We start from the raw sequence: 23,503 nt of genomic DNA on the forward strand, positions 1-23,503 counted from the left end.
CCTAAGTCATAATAGCAACAGAAACCAATAAAAGTCTAAAAAAAAAAAAAAGGAGAAAATCACCAAATTAACAAAATATTTAACAGCATTTATGTAAATCATTACAAAACCAATATGTGCCACTAACAACTGATTAAGAACCAAGTATCATTTGGTTGTCCATAACCAATAACCAGATATGATTTTAGAACAATATCCACTACTAACAATTAGCAACTGATAACACTATAGGATTTTTAAATTTTGTGATTTAGTAATTAGCTTTAAGAATATATAACAATCAAAAGGTCTATTCAAAATAAATGACCAAATATTTTAAAAAAGAAATTCAATAAATTTGTGAATCTCCTAAGAGTATTTACATAAATCACACTATATATAACTTACTTAGTCTTAAATTTCTACAAAATTAAAAGAGTTTAGATAAAATCTCTTCACTGATTTTTTGAGAGAATTTACGCATTACTGCAATCACTGGAGAAACTTTCTGTAACATTAACTAACTAATCAGTGATGTCAAGAAAACCCACTTGTAGAGAAATATACGTAAAAATGGCTCGTTTGGGTTGAGAAAATTTTTTACATAAAGGAGTGAACAACGTTTCGACCTTTTCCGTCATCGTCAGGTTCACAAAAAAAGAGAGGTAACTCTCTTGTGAAAAGCTTTCCAATAGTTTTATAGCAATAGATGTTGTCTTTGTTATCACTTTATCACTCAGGATAAACACAATATTCACTATATTTAAGATCCACAGTACTTGGAATTCTCCTGGGCAGCATTAATCTACAAGACCTACTCATCCTTTTTTACCAGGTATATTATTGTGTGCCAGCAACACCAAATATGAGATGCATTTATACCTGATTAGATATTTATTACTCATCAGAATCTCTAAGCAGGACTAGACCTAAGGCACGGTCAAATAGATCAATCAAAAGAGCTTGGCCTCCTGAGTACTAAACTGTATACAGATCTCAAGTTGATCAAGAGATGACAGAGCTGAGCTAAAGGCCTGTACTTAAAATAAAACAACAAAAAACAACTCAAGAGCCATTCCATGAAATGCAGCTGATGACTTGTACTAAACTTACAATCAAACTGAGTTATTTTATCTTTCAACCACAGGTTATGTTGAATATATTCAATACATTTTACACTGTTTAAATTAACTTGTATAAATATTCTTTGGTAACATTTTACTTATTCAAGGAGTTACTTAGGCTGACAAAATCTGATATAAACATGGTATAACAGCAGCCTTATTGTTAAAATATAATGCAATATGGTCAAGAGCAGTATCATCCAGCTACGCCAAACATCTGTCAACTTTATCTAGTTCCGGACCTGGAAGCTAAGATAGGCATTTTACACCAGACCATAACAACTACAACTTTAAAATACTAATTTTCTTTAAATAAAAAAACTTATGAAAGCTACAGAACTTACGTGTTGTTAAAGAACACTTCTATGGGGCTATGAATGTTGTATTATGCTAAAATATTTAAAATTTCAATAACAACATTTGTATTCAGAGCATGCTAAAATCAAGCAAAAATATAACTGTACAATTACAAAAATGTTAATGTATGGAATTAAACTTTAATAAATACATTTAAACCATTGAGATTTATTGTAAGAAATGTCCATTTTCTATAAATTTTTATTCCAATGGTTTTAAGCAAAATGCTCACCTCACAATAGTTCACAAAGTAAAACCTCATAACAAACAAAAGAAATAAAAAAGCAGCAATTTGTTTTTATTTGTAAACAAATACTTAAATAACCAAACCAAAACTACAGATTATTATGCAGACATGATTTCTGTAAATATAACATACTGGAGTGATATACACTTCAAAACAAAAACTGTTCACAAACATACATGTAGCTCACTAATATAAATAAATACTTAATAGTAAACAACATACAGTTAAATGGTAAGTGGGTTTGTAATATGTACACTGAAGCTTATTTTTGTATGTATATACAAACTACTAATTAGTAATAGAAAATCCTAGTGAATTATAAATCCTGATCACAGAAGTATATGAGTGTAGAGTCACAAATATATATATAAATCTTCCAGAAACATATTAAAATATTGCATGCCAAACAACAAGCATGGCCACCATGACTAATCAACTTTCATGCACAATATTGTGGAGATGAATGGGTGAACATTAGAACCTATGAGTGGGTGTTTGACCAGTAAAAGTCAGTGATATATAAAACAGCTGCTCTTTACATGTTCTACATTGATCTGGTCTATTTTAAAACACACAAACAAAACTTTAAAACCATTAATAAATACTTTTTATTCATTACATTTAAAAACACAAAGCCATACAATAAACTATGTGGTCCATATTACATAAAGCAATATATATATGTCTGCCCACACCAACGAACATGTCAAATGAGCAATGAACTGCAGGAAGTGTTCATTATGTATAACAAGTATGTATTTATTGGTAACAAATATAAACTTTCTATTTAACATGTAAATATGAAAAGTTCATACTTGATTCTGGACACCTGGTTGTTAAACAGTTTTCATTAATTTACCAATATAATATAAATTTACAGGTTTTCAACTAAGTATTTCATTAAGACATTTTTATTTTATATTTTCAATAGTTTCTCAGGTTACCAGGTAAAGTTATTTTATATCAATCACAGATATTTTGTTGGTATTATTTCAACGAGACATTTGCATGGTGTGAGAGGTTAATTTACAAGTACAATTATTAATTTTTCCATTAATTATTAAATATGTAAATCAAATTTCAGTGTAAATGTAATGATTTTCTGACTGTGGAATATAAACTATTCATGTTCACTATTTAAAAAACTCATCAAGGTAATAGTAAAATATGAAAGAAACTTGGTTATGCTAAAAAAATTATTTACTAATGTTAACCCAAATACAAAGAAACAGCAGTACATAACTGTTGTAAAACGAATGAACTTTTTAAAATTACATTACTTTCTATTAAGCAAGAATTCTAGCCAGTAACATATTAAATCACAATATACTAACTATTAAGAACATGCTGTACTAATACACTACTTACATTAGATCATCCAATTCAAGTAAACAGTGTCGGTGGCTGCAGATGTTCGTGGCAGTTTTAATATATAACTTGATATGAATATGACGTTTACATAGAATTTATTATATATTTAGATATAGGCCTAACCAAGTATGGCTAGGCCTGAAATACTTTGGTCAGTCAGAAACAGTACCAGTTCACTACCATTAGGATAACACTGGTAGTTCTACCAACAGTCTGAGAACCAATGTTATTGATACACAATACCTGCTGTATTTAGTATTTTTAGTACAACCAGTACATTGTATCATTAGTACGTAGCTTAGTAGTAATGCTTATTCTAGTAACAGTAGAAGAGAAAGTAGGGTAAAGCAATATAGTTTTTACCACAGATGCACTTTGATTATAATACATGTAATTATCTTTGGGCATATGTCATTCTTCTTATACTTTAAAATATACCGCATATTAACTTCTTTCTTAAATAATTATATATACTAGTAACTAATGTAGCACCATCAAGTAACTAAAATGGCGAAGTAATACAGAGGAGAAATAAATTGCATTATGGGGTACGTCATATTAAATGTACTTTTTTATCCGCGCCACCTTCGATTAAGTTAAATTTTATGTTTTAAAGTATTTTTATTGTAAATTTAAAAATATGATAAAGTTTTAAAACTTATAAAATTTAACTTACATATAATTTTAAATTTTAAATATTTATTTATTATTTATTTGAAAAATTTATTTGTTTTTGAAACTTTCGTAAAGCTACACGAAGGCTACCTGCGCTAGCCATCTCTAATTTAGCAGCGTGAGACTGGAGGGAAGGCAAATAGTCATCACCACCTATCTCCAATTTCTGGTCTACTCTTTTGACCGAGCTTTATAACACCCCATGGGTGCGCCTACAACAATGATCAAATACCCGAATTTAAGCGATATTAGCCGTTCAAGCTTGTTGCTAAGCAACAGAATGGATCTCAGTTGATTACACTTTCTGTATTCATTAGTCATGTCTATTTTTCAAACCTAAGAGCAAAATATTATTTTCTCTAAATATAAACAATTTTTATAGAGCAAGTAGAATGCTGCTGCCTCACCCCCTCTCTGTGGTTCAGTGATAACTTAAGGGCTCATAACATTACAATTTGGAGTTCCATTTCTGCAATTAAGATAACCCATTAAGTAGACACGCTTTAAAACAAAACCTTTAAATAAACAAGGTGATTTGCCACTTTAATTATTATTATCCTCTTCGTTATTTATATTTTCGGAATATATTCTGTCTGTTTGTTTGTTTTCACATCTTGATTTAATAATCGTTGAAATAATGGTTAACTACAAGATATACAAATGCACAGAATAAAAAACACCACCTGTTGTAACCTTAATTTGCACATTATCATCTGTTTTCCCCTTTCCTGATTTGTATTGGGTAGGTGTTTAAAGGGATATATTTGTGCCATTTCGTCTATAATTTCACACAGTCTCTGCATATAGGTGATCTAATCCGTGTTGACCATATGTTATAACTTCTGTTTTCAAGTTTCAAGCTAGTGTTTCTTTACGGACTTCTATAAAATTCACTTCTTCAAAACTGTAGAGGACGATGTTTCGAAAGTCTTCCGCCTTTCAAAACGTCGTCGTCTACACTTGTGTCTCCACAACAGGCAGTTGCCGTCCATTTTATAAAGTTTCATCATGAATACTCTGCCAAAACAATCTATCAAAGGTGGTACAGAAACTTGTGCAAACTAGCTATAGGTAGTTATAATTGCATTTGCAGGCTGGTTGTTGAAATAGAAGCTGACTGGTGTGAGCAAATATATTAAAAGCACTGCAAATAAGGTCACTGTATTATTTGTTCACTTATGTCATTTGACTTCTTTTATTCTGTGCATTTAAGTTCCCGTACTTGTATTTTGTGCGTACCTTGTGTGTTTATGTGTTTGATACTACTACGTTTGAACACACAGATTTAGCTTGTCTCTTCTTACAATCAATATAGTTATTGTTTTAAATCGGCTAAATAAAACATATGTAAAATATATTAATTTAATTTTTACAATACTAGTTGTTGTACCCGTTCAACACATATGTAAGACTTAAAGAGTCCGCTAGGTAGTGACATAGGGTCCAGACTTGAGTACCGACCTACATATATAGCTTCCCTAGAACCTTAAAGGTGGGTGATAAATTTGGTAGAATATTGCTTGTTTATAACTATGCATAAAGTTAAAAAATTAGTTCTGACAAATGTGGGTTTTAAAACTTTTTTTTTTTCATCGTAATAAGCCCTAAGAATTACTGTTGAGCCACTGGGGAACAATTCGGTAGAGATTGGTTAAAAACGTATAACTATCAAAAACAGAGGCACAGATGACACCTGTGCTTGATATATATATACATTTAACTGTTCGGTAAACATTTGAAAATAAAATTGTATTAGTTTAATAATAACCAATCAATGCATGGAATATTTTTTCATGTTGAAGATTTTGTGAAACTGTTACGGGCACTATTAACAATGACAGAAAACGAATGTATAAGATTTTGTTCTTAATGTACGATTGTTTTGTGATTCGTCGTGAAAAGGTTTGAGAAATAAGATATGTTACAAATATTTTATCACATGGTGATTTTGACTACATATAAGGATTTTTTATGAAGTACGTTTATTTTAAAAATCAAAGTCAATTGTTGGTTCGAGGACAAGCATGTGTGGTTTATGAATGAGCCATGTGTTTTTATCTTCTTGTTATATAATAATATTATTTCTGAATTTATTATTTGTTCTTTATCTATGAAAGTTTCACATAACACATGGTCGAGGAAAATGTTACATTTACTTTGCTGTAAGCCAAATTTGTTGTTCTCAAAATGAATATTTGTTTTCACCTTAAAGAAATATTTCTCTTTACTGTACTTTGTGTAAAGATGTCAACAGAGTGTCCTTTAACAATTGTTCAGGTGATATCTAGAGGTTACAATCCCTCTTCAGATATCAAACACAAAGTGAAACTATCAGTCTTTATTAATATCAAGCTTATAGTGTTTGCACTTGTTTTTATGGAATGACAGATTGTCACTTTTATGGACTCTTCCATTCCTCTACTTACTTTTCCAACTTGTGTTCCAGATGGACTAAATCCAATGAGCCGTTCTGTAGAAGAAACATATTTATCCAGAGTGACCAGTTCTACCCATGTGACTAGTCATTCTCATTCAACCATAGTCAGGTTGAGATTTCACTTAAACTACCACTGAAGGACATACTCACACAATTTGATATTACAGCATCAACACCATGGACAGCACAGGTATTATCTCATAGAGAATAATAAAAGAACAGAGGCAGCTGGAATGAAGTGAACTTAAAGGCTTCTTTCTTTATTACATGTTATTTGAAGCCTGGATATATATACAGAATAAATGATAAACCACAATTTCTTCTCTTCAGCCTCCTGCTAGTACAGCTGTAAGTCTACGGTTTACAACACTAAAATCAGGGATTCAATTCCCTCGGTGGGCTCAGCAGATAGCCGATGTGGCTTTGCTATAAGAAACACACACACTTTCCTCTCTTCAGCCTCCTGCTAGTACAGCTGTAAGTCTGCTGATTTACAACACTAAAATCAGGGATTGATTCCCCTCGGTGGGCTCAGCAGATAGCCGATGTGGCTTTGCTATGAGAAACACACACACTTTCCTCTCTTCAGCCTCCTGCTAGTACAGCTGTAAGTCTACTGATTTACAACACTAAAATCAGGGATTGATTCCCTCAGTGGGCTCAGCAGATAGCCCGATGTGGCTTTACTATAAGAAACACACACACTTTCCTCTCTTCAGCCTCCTGCTAGTACAGCTGTAAGTCTACTGATTTATACACTAAAATCAGGGATTCGATTCCCCTCGGTGGGCTCAGCAGATAGCCCGATGTGGCTTTGCTATAAAACACACACACTTTCCTCTCTTCAGCCTCCTGCTAGTACAGCTGTAAGTCTGCTGATTTATACACTAAAATCAGGGATTGATTCCCCTCGGTGGGCTCAGCAGATAGCCGATGTGGCTTTGCTATAAGAAACACACACACTTTCCTCTCTTCAGCCTCCTGCTAGTACAGCTGTAAGTCTGCTGATTTACAACACTAAAATCAGGGATTGATTCCCCTCGGTGGGCTCAGCAGATAGCCCGATGTGGCTTTGCTATAAGAAACACACACACTTTCCTCTCTTCAGCCTCCTGCTAGTACAGCTGTAAGTCTGCTGATTTACAACACTAAAATCAGGGATTCGATTCCCCTCGGTGGGCTCAGCAGATAGCCCGATGTGGCTTTGCTATAAGAAACACACACACTTTCTTCTCTTCAGCCTCCTGCTAGTACAGCTGTAAGTCTGCTGATTTACAACACTAAAATCAGGGATTCGATTCCCCTCGGTGGGCTCAGCAGATAGCCTGATGTGGCTTTGCTATAAGAAACACACACACTTTCCTCTCTTCAGCCTCCTGCTAGTACAGCTGTAAGTCTGCTGATTTACAACACTAAAATCAGGGATTCGATTCCCCTCGGTGGGCTCAGCAGATAGCCCGATGTGGCTTTGCTATAAGAAACACACACACTTTCCTCTCTTCAGCCTCCTGCTAGTACAGCTGTAAGTCTGCTGATTTACAACACTAAAATCAGGGATTGATTCCCCTCGGTGGGCTCAGCAGATAGCCGATGTGGCTTTACTATAACAAACACACACACTTTCCTCTCTTCAGTCTCCTGCTAGTACAGCTGTAAGTCTACTGATTTACAACACTAAAATCAGGGATTCGATTCCCCTCAGTGGTCTCAGCAGATAGCCCGATGTGGCTTTACTATAACAAACACACACCGCGTTCCTCTCTTCCCTACCTTAGTCTTGTTCTCAAACTAAAATTAATTTTAAATTTTAAAACCAACATGCTTTAAACTTGTGCAATAACTTCTTTCTCGTCTCTCAAAACACACATACACACACCACATACACATTGAACAAAGAAAATCATAAAGAAAACCTTTTAACACTGATGCATGCAAAATATACACAAAGCCTTTAACAGATACATAATAAATACAGTGAGATACAGTTAATTTATAATTGTATTGAAAACAAAAACGAATTTTATCACATAATTCAGTATCATAACACCAACTCTTTAATAAATAAAAAAACAAAAAATCCTTTAATATTGGTTAATAACTACAGTCACCAATCAGTCTAATACAACACATGCAATGAAAATTAATCAACAGATCTCAAACACACTGAACTCATTCGCAAGTCACTATACAGACCCAAAATGTTGAAATTCATGTTATTTAACAAAATAAACCTCATGATAGTGATATGAAAGAAATCACATAATACAGTCTTTTAATGAAACATAACATGATATTATCTTACAGAATGAAAATACAACTGTATTTAATAAAACTGTATTAAAATAATATTAAAAATTAATGCAAAATAAGAAATTCTGTAAAATAACACACATAAATAAACATTACAAACCTAGAGAGGTATATTAAACTATACACAACTGTCCAATAGAAGTATGAAGTTCCATTCCCTTGCCTATAATTTAGGCCAATCAAGATGTCTTGTAAAGTGGTAGTTATCTAACTGTTATGTCTTGGACAGGGTCCTTCTTGTGACTGCCAGCTCATTTCACAGGTGAAAGACTTCTTTGAAGTACAATGGACACTTGTCTTCTGTAAACAGACTACTTTCTCTTTAATTATACAAGTTCAGGACCCCATTTGCTTTGTGGAAATCTCCTCACAGTGCCATTTGAGGACAACCTGCTTAGGTGTAGTGTAATTGGTGTATTACTGAGGAGAACCTGCTTAGGTGCAGTGTAATTGGTGTATTTCTGAGAATGTCTCCTATTGGCTCAACCTGTCACTGATAGTGGTGCTGGTATTGGCTCAGGCAATAAGACTTTGTCAGCCAGCTGGCTCCAACCCTAGATGGTGGTACTGAAGAAGTTTCTTATTCTCCTGCCCCTTGAGGCAACCTTAACTTCTGGAAGTGCTTCCTCAGATTCAGGATGGAGTGGTTCACAATCAGTGCCTCTGTTGACAAACATCCTCTAACAGGACATCTAAGGGGGCATTGTGAATGCCAAGATGTCACCATCTTTCCTTCTCAGCTACTAACGTTTGGCAGTCAGCAGCTGTGGCTGGACGTAACTGGCACAGAGGTGGCTCTGGCTAATTCTTGATGAGCTCTATCTTTTTTTCCAATGAGGACTACAATTCTTGAGGATTTCGGGATGTTCAGCCTCCAGAGACATTAAATTAAGTGCCAATCATTTGATGCATAATTCAGCAATGTGTCTCCATTCCAAGTAACACATCAACCATACTTCTTCAGTTTGGTGGGTAACTTCAGAAAGTTGTTCATCATAGCTTCTTCCTTCTAACATTATTTGTTGGGGCATCAACACATTAATGATTGAAAGTGGCCAGTTGAAGAACAGGATAGCCAAAATGTCCATGACCTTGATCTTAGTACGAAACTGAATTGAGGATAGAAGATTGGATAAATTTCAATTGGTCACAAGGTCAGCAAAGTGTATAGGTTCAAAGAGGTTATAACCACCCAACAATAATCATTATTCTCTTCTAACAAAATACCTTTAAATGAAGAGTTATCAAAAACCTACCTTGGTCAAGCAGTACTTGTACAGGATTCACATTTACTCATGTTTTAATCACCCATAATACATGTACCTCTAGGAACCATAAGCTTTTCATCTCACAAACTTCATAGATGTTTATTTAACCAATACTTTATTAGTCATGAGTAAAACCAATACATCTACCCACTGACCCAGATTCATCCCATTGACTACATCTGGCATGTTACCTAAATAGCATACAGTTTGAAGGGAAAAGGAGGAAGTCAGTAATGCAGGATTGGATCCTATACATGAGCTGACTTGGGTTAGCAACCTACACTTTGACCATTAATATTCACTAACACCCACATCTTCTTCCAATTAAAAGTTTGGTACCAGACGTTATACATCTGCCTTGTGGATGTTACACATCTGCTTTGTGGATGTTACACATCTGCCTTGTGGATGTTACACATCTGCTTTGTGGATGTTACACATCTGCTTTGTGGATGTTACACATCTGCCTTGTGGATGTTACACATCTGCTTTGTGGATGTTACACATCTGCCTTGTGGACGTTACTTTCTGCTTCCTCCAGTAAAACCAAAGCTTGCATTTTTAGACACCTTGTACTGAAATAATATTATTAAAATATCTAGAAAACTGTGTACCTTACAAAATAAAGGGAAGTCATGAAGACATTTTTGCAGTTCAGCGAGTAATAATTCACAAACTGTGTAACATGGAAATAACAAAAGGTATATTGTACCTTCAAACAATACTATAACAAGAGATGAATTACAGTCTCATTATTAAGATAAATTACCTCATTTTCAATGTTTCATAGTTTAATACCGAGTTCTTTGCACAAATAACCTCTCTGGTTATTAAGCACTCAAGAGTGACTATGTAATGCTCCTAAATGTATGTGGGGCTGCACAAACATTTATTTAGACACATTTAAGGCCACATACAAACAGCTTTCTTACACATTGTTACATACAGTAACAGTTTACAACAAACTTTCTCTGGCAATCTCACAGATTACTCCATAACATGTCTGGTTAGTCTCTGCAGCTATCGCTAGTAGTTAGTCACCAAGAAAATTAAACTAACAACTTTTCACCTAAAACTCTCATAAGAAGCGATTAATATTTTTGCTGTTATTACCTTATATATCATTACAGACTCTGATGAACCACAGTTCCCTCAGTGCATGTGCAAAAGTTATACACTCTTTAGATGTTCCAAGGCTATGCAGTACAAAGGCTTTCATTAGTCAGCTACCCCTGGTGAGTGATTTGCACAAAATGGTTCTACCGTTTTGCTTAAGGAAAATCACTTGATAGCTTGGAAAGTATGATTTTCTATTATTTAATTAAGCATAATCAAATTTGTCACATAGAAGGGTTTATAACTCATACATTTAAGATTTTATATATAAGAAAATTCATGTTTTGTTAAGCAATGACTCCACACTGTAACACCACACAGGGGGTCTTCTATGTAGAAGACCAAACAACCACATCTACCGGGAACAAAATTTCTTGGCTAAATATGAGCATAGCATACAATTGTCCCCATATTCTATCTGCAGGAATATCTCTGTTGAGGAAAGACAGTAATTATTTGCTGAAGTTCAACTTGTATAGATCAGAATTTTCTCTGGGTTGGTTGTTGTTGCTGTGACAGAATTGGTCTCAATTCCCACAGAATCAGAAAATTTAAGAAACCAGCAGGGCCTCACTGTTTGGTCACAGTTTATTTGTATATCCTCATAGAGATTGTTATATAAAAAAAAGTAATTTTTATTAAGAAACCAAAAGAGAAATATATAAAGAAAACTAAAACAGATAGACTGCTTTTTTGTAGCACTCTTGTTATAGTGTTGTTAACACAGAGAAAGAGAAGGTAAGTTTATGCTGTAAACAATGAATATATGTTCATGTAATGTTTTGTTAAAATGCAAAAAAAGTCTAACAAAAATTAACGTTATTAAAGTAATCAAGAAATTTTATTGTGAACACAAAAAACCACTTGACATGAGAATCCACTTGTAGACCTATTAAAATAAGTTTATTGTTGGCAAACGTCTCAACAATACATTGTAGTTTTTCAAACATTAATAAAACTTTGATATATTGCCCAAATATCACTCATTTTTCTTTTATTTTAGATTTGCTAAAAAATTGTAATTTTCTAGATTTATATATCACAGATATTTTATCAATTTTCCTGCTCTAAAATACAAAAACAATAATTCCAATTTGTGGCCCAAGTATTAAAAATTTTGGTGTTAATTTATTGTAAATCAAAACAAGATTTATTACACAGAAACACAGCATTTATGGGAAGCCTATTTTAGGATTCATATATGGTCGCATATTCATCTGTAGGATATACACTTCTCATGCAATTTACATACATAAATCACAGAACAAGAAAGTAGAAGACAAGCAAATCTGGTTGCTAAATACATGCAGATGAACTGAAAAAAAAGTTACATTTCAGTTCATGCACATACAATACTGACAAAAGAATAAGGCTCACTCTGAAAGTAACCAACAAAGATTCTTTTTTGGAAGTAACAAAGATTACCTCTGTCATAACCAATAGAGATGTACTCTGGAAGTAACCAATAAAGATTCCTTCTGGAAGTAACAAAGATTACTTCTGTAAGCAACCAATAGAGATATACTCTAAAAGTAACCAATAAAGATTCCCTCTAGAAATAACTGATAAAGATTTCCTTTCCAGTAACCAATTAGGCCCAACTCCATTGTAGCATGCTCTTCATTGACTGACAAAGGACATCCACTCAAATCCTCACATAAAATAAACTAGAAAATGTTATAATTTACATGTGTCAATTTAGTCTTTATTATTCATCCAACAACTTTAAGTAGCATTTTGAAAAAAAACACACCCAATAAGCATACTAACCAATGTAACAAGTAAAGCTTAGCATAAAAATAATTCTAGCAATCTTCAGTAATCATTATAAAACAAAGTTATAATATCAATTACATGTATAGCGAAATAACAAGTCAGTTACACATTTAGATTGCTTTCTGTTTATTATTGTTAACGTACAGCTGCTTAAGGGGGACCAAGCTGAGAAGCATGATATGGCGTTTGTAGATCGTTACTGTTCTGAAACTGGATATCTGTCCCATGCAGTCGATCCAAGACACCTAGAACTCCATAATTCTGGTTGAATCTACAGACAGAGATAACTTCAATAATCGTATAACAAAATTAACTGATTCTCACATCTTCACCCCTAAGTTACTTTGAATTTCAAATAATTTATGTTAACCCTTGAATCAATGTCTTATATGTTATTAGTTATTAACCTTTCTTCCTAACAGAGGGGAAATCACACTACTTAAAAATGAAAAGAACAGCTTCATTTTCATAGTAACATATTAACTGAACAGTGAAATGGAATCCATTTATATAAGCATTTAAACCACTAGAAGAAACATACATTTAAGTTAATTTTAAACCATCTAGTTAATAGAGAAAGAACAACAATGTTTTCACATTCTCAAAGGGAAGGCAAATTCCCCCTTTACCCTCACTTCCAGGGGAAGTATGTCCATAAACAAAAATATAATAACCATGAAAATATTATTGTCAGCATTTCCAAACTAAAAAAAAACAGTTCCACAAAATCTTGCAACAATATGATAATCATAAAAATATTATTGTTAGTATCCTTAAACTAACAAAACAATTCTACAAAATCTTGCAACAATATGATAATCGTAAATATATTATTTTAGTGTTCTCAAACTAACAAAACAATTCTACAAAATCTTGCAACAATATGATAATCGTAAATATATTATTTTAGTGTTCTCAAACTAACAAAACAATTCTACAAAATCTTGCAACAATATGATAGTCGTAAATATATTATTTTAGTGTTCTCAAACTAACAAAACAATTCTACAAAATCTTGCAACAATATGATAATCATAAAAATATTATTGTTAGTGTTCTCAAACTAACAAAACAATTCTACAAAATCTTGCAACAATATGATGATAAAAATATTATTGTTAGTGTTCCCAAACTAACAAAACAATTCTACAAAATCTTGCAACAATATGACAATCATAAAAATATTATTGTTAGTGTTCTCAAACTAACAAAACAATTCTACAAAATCTTGCAACAATATGATAGTCATAAAAATATTATTGTTAGTGTTCTCAAACTAACAAAACAATTTTACAAAATTTTGCAACAATATGATAGTAATAAAAATATTATTGTTAGTGTTCTCAAACTAACAAAACAATTCTACAAAATCTTGCAACAATATGACAATGATAAAAATATTATTGTTAGTGTTCTCAAACTAACAAAACAATCCTACAAAATCTTGCAACAATATGATAGTGATAAAAATATTATTGTTAGTGTTCTCAAACTAACAAAACAGTTCCACAAAATCTTGCACCAGTATAGTTGGTACAAATGTCTCATAAAGAAGTTAAGAAACAATCTTTTAGTACACACAACTTGTAAAGTAAATTATCACTTGAAATGCATTTGTGGAACTGTTTTAATTTTCATGCATAAAGAGAAAAAAAACTATACTTACTTTAGGTGGTGGAAATCATGTGCTTCAGGTGAAGGGAAAAATGGAAAGTGGTAACCAGAATGGGCATTTAATGTTGAGAAGGTGGCTAGTATAACCCATAACCAACAGGTTGCAGTGTGACTGCCCATAAAGAGAACTCCAAGGATTGTTGGCAAAACACTGGATAAAACATATTCCACTGGATGACAATAAATTGCACTTATAGCGATTGGAGCTGTCCACTCGTGATGTTGTTTATGAATGTATTTGTAGATGTGAGGATGGTGAAGAAACCTTCATTATATACATAAACATCTTTAACCTATATTAAAACTAATATAAATCAAGGTACATATCATTTGTCTTAACTAGGAATCTATTAAGTGTTTGAGTGTAGAAATTTTAGTATGTATATAAACACAGCAAAACTAATGTCAGGAGAATGTGATAAATATGCACTCATGATACCTTAACGTATAAAAACTGATGTTAGAAATTCTCCAGAATAAACAATTACATTCTATAGTTTTAAACATTTTAATAGTTAAATCTAAACACATTATAAGAAAAATTATAATTTTCCTAAATTAAAATGTATTTCCAATAGGTACTTCCCTTTTCTCACCCAAACTTTGGTTTTTCTTGTTTTATGCTGCTCTCTGTTTGAAAACTTCTTTGAATGCATGCCACAAGCCTTCAATCTTCCTTCTGTTGGACTCCCAACACATCTCTCATTTAAACAAGCTCTCGCCAAGAACAAAAAAGGAAGAAAATTCACATAGGAGAGGATGGTGCAAGAAACAGACATGAAACAAGTAGAATCATTCAACACCATGACAGAAAATTGGTAAGAAATGATGTGTCCCAAGATGTAGAGTGGCTAGGGCATGGCATAGCAACAATCCTCTTCTGTTCTACTCTATTGGTGGTGTGGTCCTGAACAGGCACATTAAGATGCAAATATCATGAGGACTTTACACTCTAGTGATCTTACATGATAAACAATCTCAAGGATAAGTGTACACAGCCATGGAAACATAGGGATCAACATAGCCAGTACAGACAGAATATCTGGTCAGTTACCACCCGTGACAGAATGGGGTCCAAAAGGAAGCTGAAGCACTATCTACACTACATCTCTGTTTCTGCATCCACAGGATATCACCTACCAACTGTGGCTGTTCACCTGATCTTGATGTGGGTGTGGCACGAGAACATACAAGAAATCCTCAACAGTATAATCTCCTCCATTGTCCAATAAAGATGAGACAAATGAGAAGACAAGGTGAAACAGATGATGGGTGAAAGAGATTACACCAGGAAGGAGACATTGAATCCAACTGGCTAGTGTATCCAAGGAAAGATAAGAGGGCTGTGAAGGAGGAAACAAGAACCCTGGAATGAATAGGAGCATACAAGGGGATTCGATTCATGGTTCCACTTGCCATGTAAAGCCCACTGGAGCAAATGCAAATAAGCCCTGCCAAGGAGTATGAAAGGTTTGTGAGTCAACCACCACCACCACCACCACAAACGCTATAGAACCTTTCTAGTAGAAAGAGCAGACAGGACAGTCCAAGTGGTCAGCTGTATAAAATGGAGTCTCAGAGGAGAATGTAGGGCCCAACCAAGATGGGTGTTGAAGAAAACAGAGCATTAAGAAGGAGCTGATGAGGTAGGATTGTCTGACTCCTGTTTGGAACTGGAAAAACATACGGGACAGAAGACTGAAGGACAAGACCCTAAGGTGTATACCATTCCACAAAAAGGGCAAACTGGCAGTCGTAAAACCCACATGGTAGGAGGACAAGAACTGCCTCAGATAGATAGTGGCATGACCAGGGATTCCAAAGAGGAAGGAAGGAAATGCCATGTACTGTTGCCAAAAATGGCAAACAGCAATACCATGAGAAGCTGTGACAGAAAAAGCTGGAAAGGATAAGACAAAAACAGGATTTGGAGCCACACCACAGCTCTGATGAAGAACACTGGGTATCTCACAAGAATAGACCGAGCCCTGTTGAACATGAGCAACCCACGACAACAAGGACACAGGAAAACCAAGGTTGGAAAATGAAGCAGAGGTAGGATGAACAGGAAAGTTTGGGACTCATCCTCCCAAATAAGTAAACTGAATCACAACTGGTGATCCAAAATGTGGAAGTCTACTAAAACAAATTACAAGCACAGACTGATCCAAAGCTTATAGGAAAGAGGCATATTATTGCTATCATAAAATAAGAGGGTAAAAGCACAATATAAACCTGGACAAAAAAAAAAACAATAGCAAGAACTTAAACAACACATACCTGAGATATAAGCTCTGAGAGAACCAACAAAGGCTGAACAGAATCCTCAGAAAGGTGTAGTTAAGCACAGCAAATTTTGGGGTGATCAAAATTATCTTCAGCATATGCCTGTAAAGGTTCAAAAGTACAGGAAGAATAAAGCCACAAACAATGTGGTTTCCATATAGTGCTTCATCCCTGTGAGAACAAAGGTCATGAAATCCCCCAATGGGTCACCATGCTTTTGGCTAACAGATGAGTGATATGCACACAAAGTAGTAACAGTGACTTTGGAATTAACGGGTGATACAAAACCAGCAAAAAATGTAGAGCAAATAAAAGATAGTTCAACTAAGGGAATTTGAAGTAAGTTAATTCAAACAAAGTTAAAGAATGTTAAACCACTTATAGGGTGATAATTATAAAAATAATTATTCTAAAGAAAAACATCTTCTCTCTCAATAATGATGTAATGAAAAGTGATAGCTCCATGGTGGGGCATGAGGAGTCATATAACAGTAGTGCTCTCTTATTGGTAGAGACATCATACATAAGAGATGTAATGAAACTTTGTGTTCTATCAGAAAGAGGTAAGGCTGTTGGCATGCATTCAAAAATATTTGCAAATAGAAGGAAGCACAAAGTGAGAAAAGCTAATCTTGTGAAAATAGGTAGTGTATCAAAATATGTGTTTATTATTACAACCACCAGTGCAATATTAATTACATAGTATAATATACACTGGTACTGTAGCAAAAAATAAGTAATAAAGCATGTGTTATTTCGACATGCTGTTTATAAACTACAATTATTCTTAATGTTTTATTGTCACTACAACATGACTTTTATATGAAAAATTTGAATCTGGGTGTTGCTTAATAATGTTATTTAATTATGTGACACTTCTGTGTAGGAACAATATAATCTTATCCTCCTCTCTGTAAGAACAATAACATCTTATCCTCCTCTGTAAGAACAATAACATCTTATTCTCCTCTGTAAGAACAATAACATCTTATCCTCCTCTGTAAGAACAATAACATCTTATTCTCCTCTGTAAGAACAATAACATCTTATTCTCCTCTGTAAGAACAATAACATCTTATCCTCCTCTGTAAGAACAATAACATCTTATTCTCCTCTGTAAGAACAATAACATCTTATTCTCCTCTGTAAGAACAATAACACCTTATCCTCATTTGTAAGAACAATAACACCTTATCCTCCTCTGTAAGAACAATAACACCTTATCCTCCTCTGTAAGAACAATAACATCTTATTCTCCTCTGTAAGAACAATAACACCTTATCCTCCTCTGTGTAAGAACAATAACACCTTATCCTCATTTATAAGAACAATAACATCTTATTCTCCTCTGTAAGAACAATAACATCTTATTCTCCTCTGTAAGAACAATAACATCTTATTCTCCTCTGTAAGAACAATAACACCTTATCCTCCTCTGTAAGAACAATAACACCTTATCCTCATTTATAAGAACAATAACATCTTATTCTCCTCTGTAAGAACAATAACATCTTATCCTCCTCTGTAAGAACAATAAATATCTTATCCTCCTCTGTAAGAACAATAACATCTTATTCTCCTCTGTAAGAACAATAACATCTTATCCTCCTCTGTAAGAACAATAACACTTTATCCTCATTTATAAGAACAATAACATCTTATCCTCCTCTGTAAGAACAATAACATCTTATCCTCCTCTGTAAAACAATATAATAATATCCTCCTCTGTAAGAACAATAACATCTTATCCTCCTCTGTAAGAACAATAACATCTTATCCTCCTCTGTAAGAACAATAACATCTTATTCTCCTCTGTAAGAACAATAACATCTTATTCTCCTCTGTAAGAACAATAACATCTTATTCTCCTCTGTAAGAACAATAACATCTTATTCTTCTCCTCTGTAAGAACAATAACATCTTATTCTCCTCTGTAAGAACAATAACATCTTATTCTCCTCTGTAAGAACAATAACATCTTATTCTCCTCTTTAAGAACAATAACATCTTATTCTCCTCTGTAAGAACAATAACACCTTATTCTCCTCTGTAAGAACAATAACACCTTATCCTCATTTATAAGAACAATAACATCTTATCCTCCTCTGTAAGAACAATAACATCTTATCCTCCTCTGTAAAACAATATAATAATATCCTCCTCTGTAAGAACAATAACATCTTATCCTCCTCTGTAAGAACAATATCTTATCCTCCTCTGTAAGAACAATAACATCTTATTCTCCTCTGTAAGAACAATAACATCTTATTCTCCTCTGTAAGAACAATAACATCTTATTCTCCTCTGTAAGAACAATAACATCTTATTCTCCTCTGTAAGAACAATAACATCTTATTCTCCTCTGTAAGAACAATAACATCTTATTCTCCTCTTTAAGAACAATAACATCTTATTCTCCTCTGTAAGAACAATAACACCTTATTCTCCTCTGTAAGAACAATAACATCTTATTCTCCTCTGTAAGAACAATAACATCTTATTCTCCTCTGTAAGAACAATAACATCTTATTCTCCTCTGTAAGAACAATAACATCTTATTCTCCTCTGTAAGAACAATAACATCTTATTCTCCTCTTTAAGAACAATAACATCTTATTCTCCTCTGTAAGAACAATAACATCTTATTCTCCTCTGTAAGAACAATAACATCTTATCATCCTCTGTAAGAACAATAACATCTTATCCTCCTCTGTAAGAACAATAACATCTTATCCTCCTCTGTAAGAACAATAACATCTTCTTCTCCTCTGTAAGAACAATAACATCTTATCCTCCTCTGTAAGAACAATAACATCTTATTCTCCTCTGTAAGAACAATAACACCTTATTCTGATCTGTACAAACAATATCATCCTATCCTCCTCTGTAAGAACAATAACATCTTATTCTCTCTGTAAAACAATATATAATAATATCCTCCTCTGTAAAACAATGTAATAATATCCTCCTCTGTAAGAACAATAACATCTTATCCTCCTCTGTAAAAACAATATAATAATATCCTCCTCTGTAAGAACAATAACATCTTATCCTCCTCTGTTAAACAATGTAATAATATTCTCCTCTGTAAGAACAATAACATCTTATCCTCCTCTGTAAAACAATGTAATAATATCCTCCTCTGTAAGAACAATAACATCTTATCCTCCTCTGTAAAACAATATAATAATATCCTCCTCTGTAAAACAATATAATAATATCCTCCTCTGTAAGAACAATAACATCTTATCCTCCTCTGTAAAACAATATAATAATATCCTCCTCTGTAAAACATATATAATAATATCCTCCTCTGTAAAACAATATAATAATATCTTCCTCTGTAAAACAATGTAATAATATTCTCCTCTGTAAAACAATGTAATAATATCCTCCTCTGTAAAACAATGTAATAATATCCTCCTCTGTAAGAACAATAACATCTCATCTTCCTCTTTACAGAAGAAATTAAGTGATTACAGCTAAGCAGTAAATAGGTTATCAATAAACCAGTTAGTTATTTCTAGTTAAACATTAAACGTATCAGGTTTACAAGACTTTACCTGTGGGAGTAGTAAAATGCTATTTCTTCGACCAACACAAAACAATCAATTCTAACAGAACCCATTGAAAGGTAGGAAGTTCTGGACCTATAGAATAACCTATCACATTTCTCAGGTAATAGGCACAAATTAAGACAGGTATTCCAAAGATAAACTGATTTACAAGAGCCTGTTTGATTACTTGGATGACTTTCACATGTTCCACCTACAATAACCACAACAAAAAATATTTAAAATCAGATATTACCCAATTCAATCAAAGCAAATAAGAAAGAGATCTCTAATTATGTTCCTATAAATTCAAATAAATCTACTAACATAAATTACATACACCTGTTACAAATATGCATGTAATGAAGTGAAATATCTAGAGGATATCCACTATTGGAATCAGTTGATGTATTAAAGATTGAACCCTACTTCAAGCCATGAAAAAACTGTTCAACAAGATGTGTTGTGAAATCAGCAATAATAGAAAACCCATTTGTAGAGAAATATATATGTAAAATGGCTCGTTTGGGTCTACATAAAATATTTTCTCAACCGAAACAAGCCACATTTACATATATAAGATGTGTGAAACATTTGAATGATGATAAAACTGAAATCATACAATTAAAGAAACAAATACAAACTTTGAAACTGTTCCAATTGAAAACAGTAATTCTACAAATCCAGTAGACAAACATCAAGTAACTCTTACACACTATGAGCTTAGAAGTGTGTAATGTAACTAATCTAAGTTTACTTTAGTCAGTGTAATGTAACTAATCTAAAATTTCTTTAGTCAGTGTAATGTAACTAATCTAAGTTTACTTTAGTCAGTGTAATGTAACTAATCTAAAATTTCTTTAGTCAGTGTAATGTAACTAATCTAAGTTTACTTTAGTCAGTGTAATGTAACTAATCTAAAATTTCTTTAGTCAGTGTATAATGTAACTAATCTAAGTTTACTTTAGTCAGTGTAATGTAACTAATCTAAATTTTTCTTTACTCAGTGTAGTGTAACTAATCTAAAATTTTCTTTACTCAGTGTAATGTAACTAATCTAAAATTTCTTTACTTAGTGTAGTGTAACTAATCTAAATTTTCTTTACTCAGTGTAATGTAACTAATCTAAATTGTCTTTATTCAGTGTAATGTAACTAATCTAAGTTTTCTTTAGTCAGTGTAAATGTGACTTAATCTAATTTTCTTTACTCAGTGTAGTGTAACTAATCTAAATTTTTTCTTTACTCAGTGTAATGTAACTAATCTAAATTTTCTTTTTTACTCAGTGTAATGCTTAACTAATCATCTAAATTGTACAGCTTTATTCAGTGTAATGTATAAACTAATCTAAATGTTTCTTTATACTCAGTGTAATGTAACTAATCTAAGTTTTCTTTAGTCAGTGTAATGTAACTAATCTAAATTTTCTTTACTCAGTGTAGTGTGTAACTAATCTAAAATTTCTTTAGTCAGTGTAATGTAACTAATCTAAATTTTCTGTTTACTCAGTGTAATGTAACTAATCTCAAATTTCTTTACTCAGTGTAGTGTAACTAATCTAAATTTTCTTTAGTCAGTCCTTAGTGTAACTAATCTAAATTTTCTTTACTCAGTGTAATTGTAACTAATCTAAATTTTCTTTACTTTCAGTGTAATGTAACTAATCTAAATTTTCTTTAGTCAGTGTAGTGTAACTAATCTAAATTTTCTTTACTCAGTGTAGTGCCAAACTAATCTAAATTTCTTTACTCAGTGTAATGTAACTAATCTAAATTTTTTCTTTACTCAGTGTAATGTAACTAATCTAAATTTTCTTTATTTCAGTGTAATGTAACTAATCTAAATTTTCTTTACTCAGTGTAATGTACGCTGTGTGCTAATCTAAATTGTCTTTACTTCAGTGTAATGTAACTAATCTAATTTTCTTTAGTCAGTGTAATGTAGCTAACTAATCTAAATTTTCTTTACTCAGTGTAGTGTAACTAATCTAAAATTTCTTTAGTCAGTGTAATGTAACTAATCTAAATTTTCTTTACTCAGTGTAATGTAACTAATCTCAAATTTCTTTACTCAGTGTAGTGTAACTAATCTAAATTTTCTTTAGTCAGTGTAGTGTAACTAATCTAAATTTTCTTTAGTCAGTGTAGTGTAACTAATCTAAATTTTCTTTAGTCAGTGTAATGTAACTAATCTAATTTTTCTTTACTCAGTGTAATGTAATCTAATCTAAAATTTCTTTGGTCAGTGTAGTGTAACTAATCTAAAATTTCTTTAGTCAGTGCCTATAATGTAAACTAACCTACTAAGTTTTTCTTTAGTCAGTGTAATGTAACCTAATCTAAGTTTTCTTTAGTCAGTGTAATGTCTACCTACAGTCTAATCTAAAATTTCTTTACTCAGTGTAAATTGACTAATCTAAAATTTCTTTAGTCAGTGTAGTGCAACTAATCTAAAATTTCTTTACTCAGTGTAATGTAACTAATCTAAATTTTTCTTTAGTCAGTGTAATGCAACTAATCTAAAATTTCTTTACTCAGTGTAATGCCCAACTAATCTAAATTTCTTTACTCAGTGTAGTGTAACTAATCTAAATTTTCTTTACTCAGTGTAATGTAACTAATCTAAATTTTCTTTACTCAGTGTAATAGTAACTAATCTCAAATTTCTTTACTCAGTGTAGTGTCTTGTCTAATCTAAATTTTCTTTAGTCAGTGTAGTGTAACTAATCTAAATTTTTTCTTTAGTCAGTGTAATGTAACTAATCTAAATTTTCTTTACTCAGTGTAATGTAACTAATCTCTAAATTTCTTTACTCAGTGTAGTGTGACTAATCTAAAATTTCTTTAAGTCAGTGTAATGCAACTAATCTAAAATTTCTTTACTCAGTGTAATGTAACTAATCTAAATTTTCTTTAGTCAGTGTAATGCCAGCTAATCTAAATTTTCTTTACTCAGTGTAATGCAACTAATCTAAAATTTCTTTACTCAGTGTAATGTAACTAATCTAAATTTTCTTTTACTCAGTGTAATGCTTTAACTAATCTAAAATTTCTTTACTCAGTGTAATGTAACTAATCTAAATTTTCTTTTACTCAGTGTAATGTAACTAATCTAAATTTTCTTTTACTCAGTGTAATGTAACTAATCTAAATCTTTACTCAGTGTAATGTAACTAATCCTATTTCTTTACTCAGTGTATGTAACTAATCTAAATTTTCTTTTAGTCAGTGTAGTGTAACTAATCTAAATTTTCTTTACTCAGTGTAATGTAATCTAAATTTTCTTTACTCAGTGTAATGTAACTAATCTCAAATTTCTTTACTCAGTGT

At 32.5% G+C, this 23,503-nt stretch overlaps 1 pseudogene across 1 annotated transcript in view; it reads right to left on the reverse strand.

The window, feature by feature from the left end:
• Nucleotides 1-11,900: 11,900 nt before the first annotated feature.
• Nucleotides 11,901-23,503, reverse strand: part of LOC143246000 (fatty acid hydroxylase domain-containing protein 2-like) — a 28,857-nt pseudogene continuing 17,254 nt past the window's right edge. The window contains exons 2-4 of the transcript XR_013025714.1: nt 20,184-20,388; nt 14,327-14,599; nt 11,901-12,931 (exon numbers count right to left, since the gene is read on the reverse strand). The product of XR_013025714.1 is annotated as a fatty acid hydroxylase domain-containing protein 2-like (transcript). The remainder of the gene's footprint in view (nt 12,932-14,326; nt 14,600-20,183; nt 20,389-23,503) is intronic.

Source organism: Tachypleus tridentatus, chromosome 3 (genome assembly GCF_004210375.1).
Source record: "Tachypleus tridentatus isolate NWPU-2018 chromosome 3, ASM421037v1, whole genome shotgun sequence".
Lineage (NCBI taxonomy): Eukaryota > Metazoa > Arthropoda > Merostomata > Xiphosura > Limulidae > Tachypleus > Tachypleus tridentatus.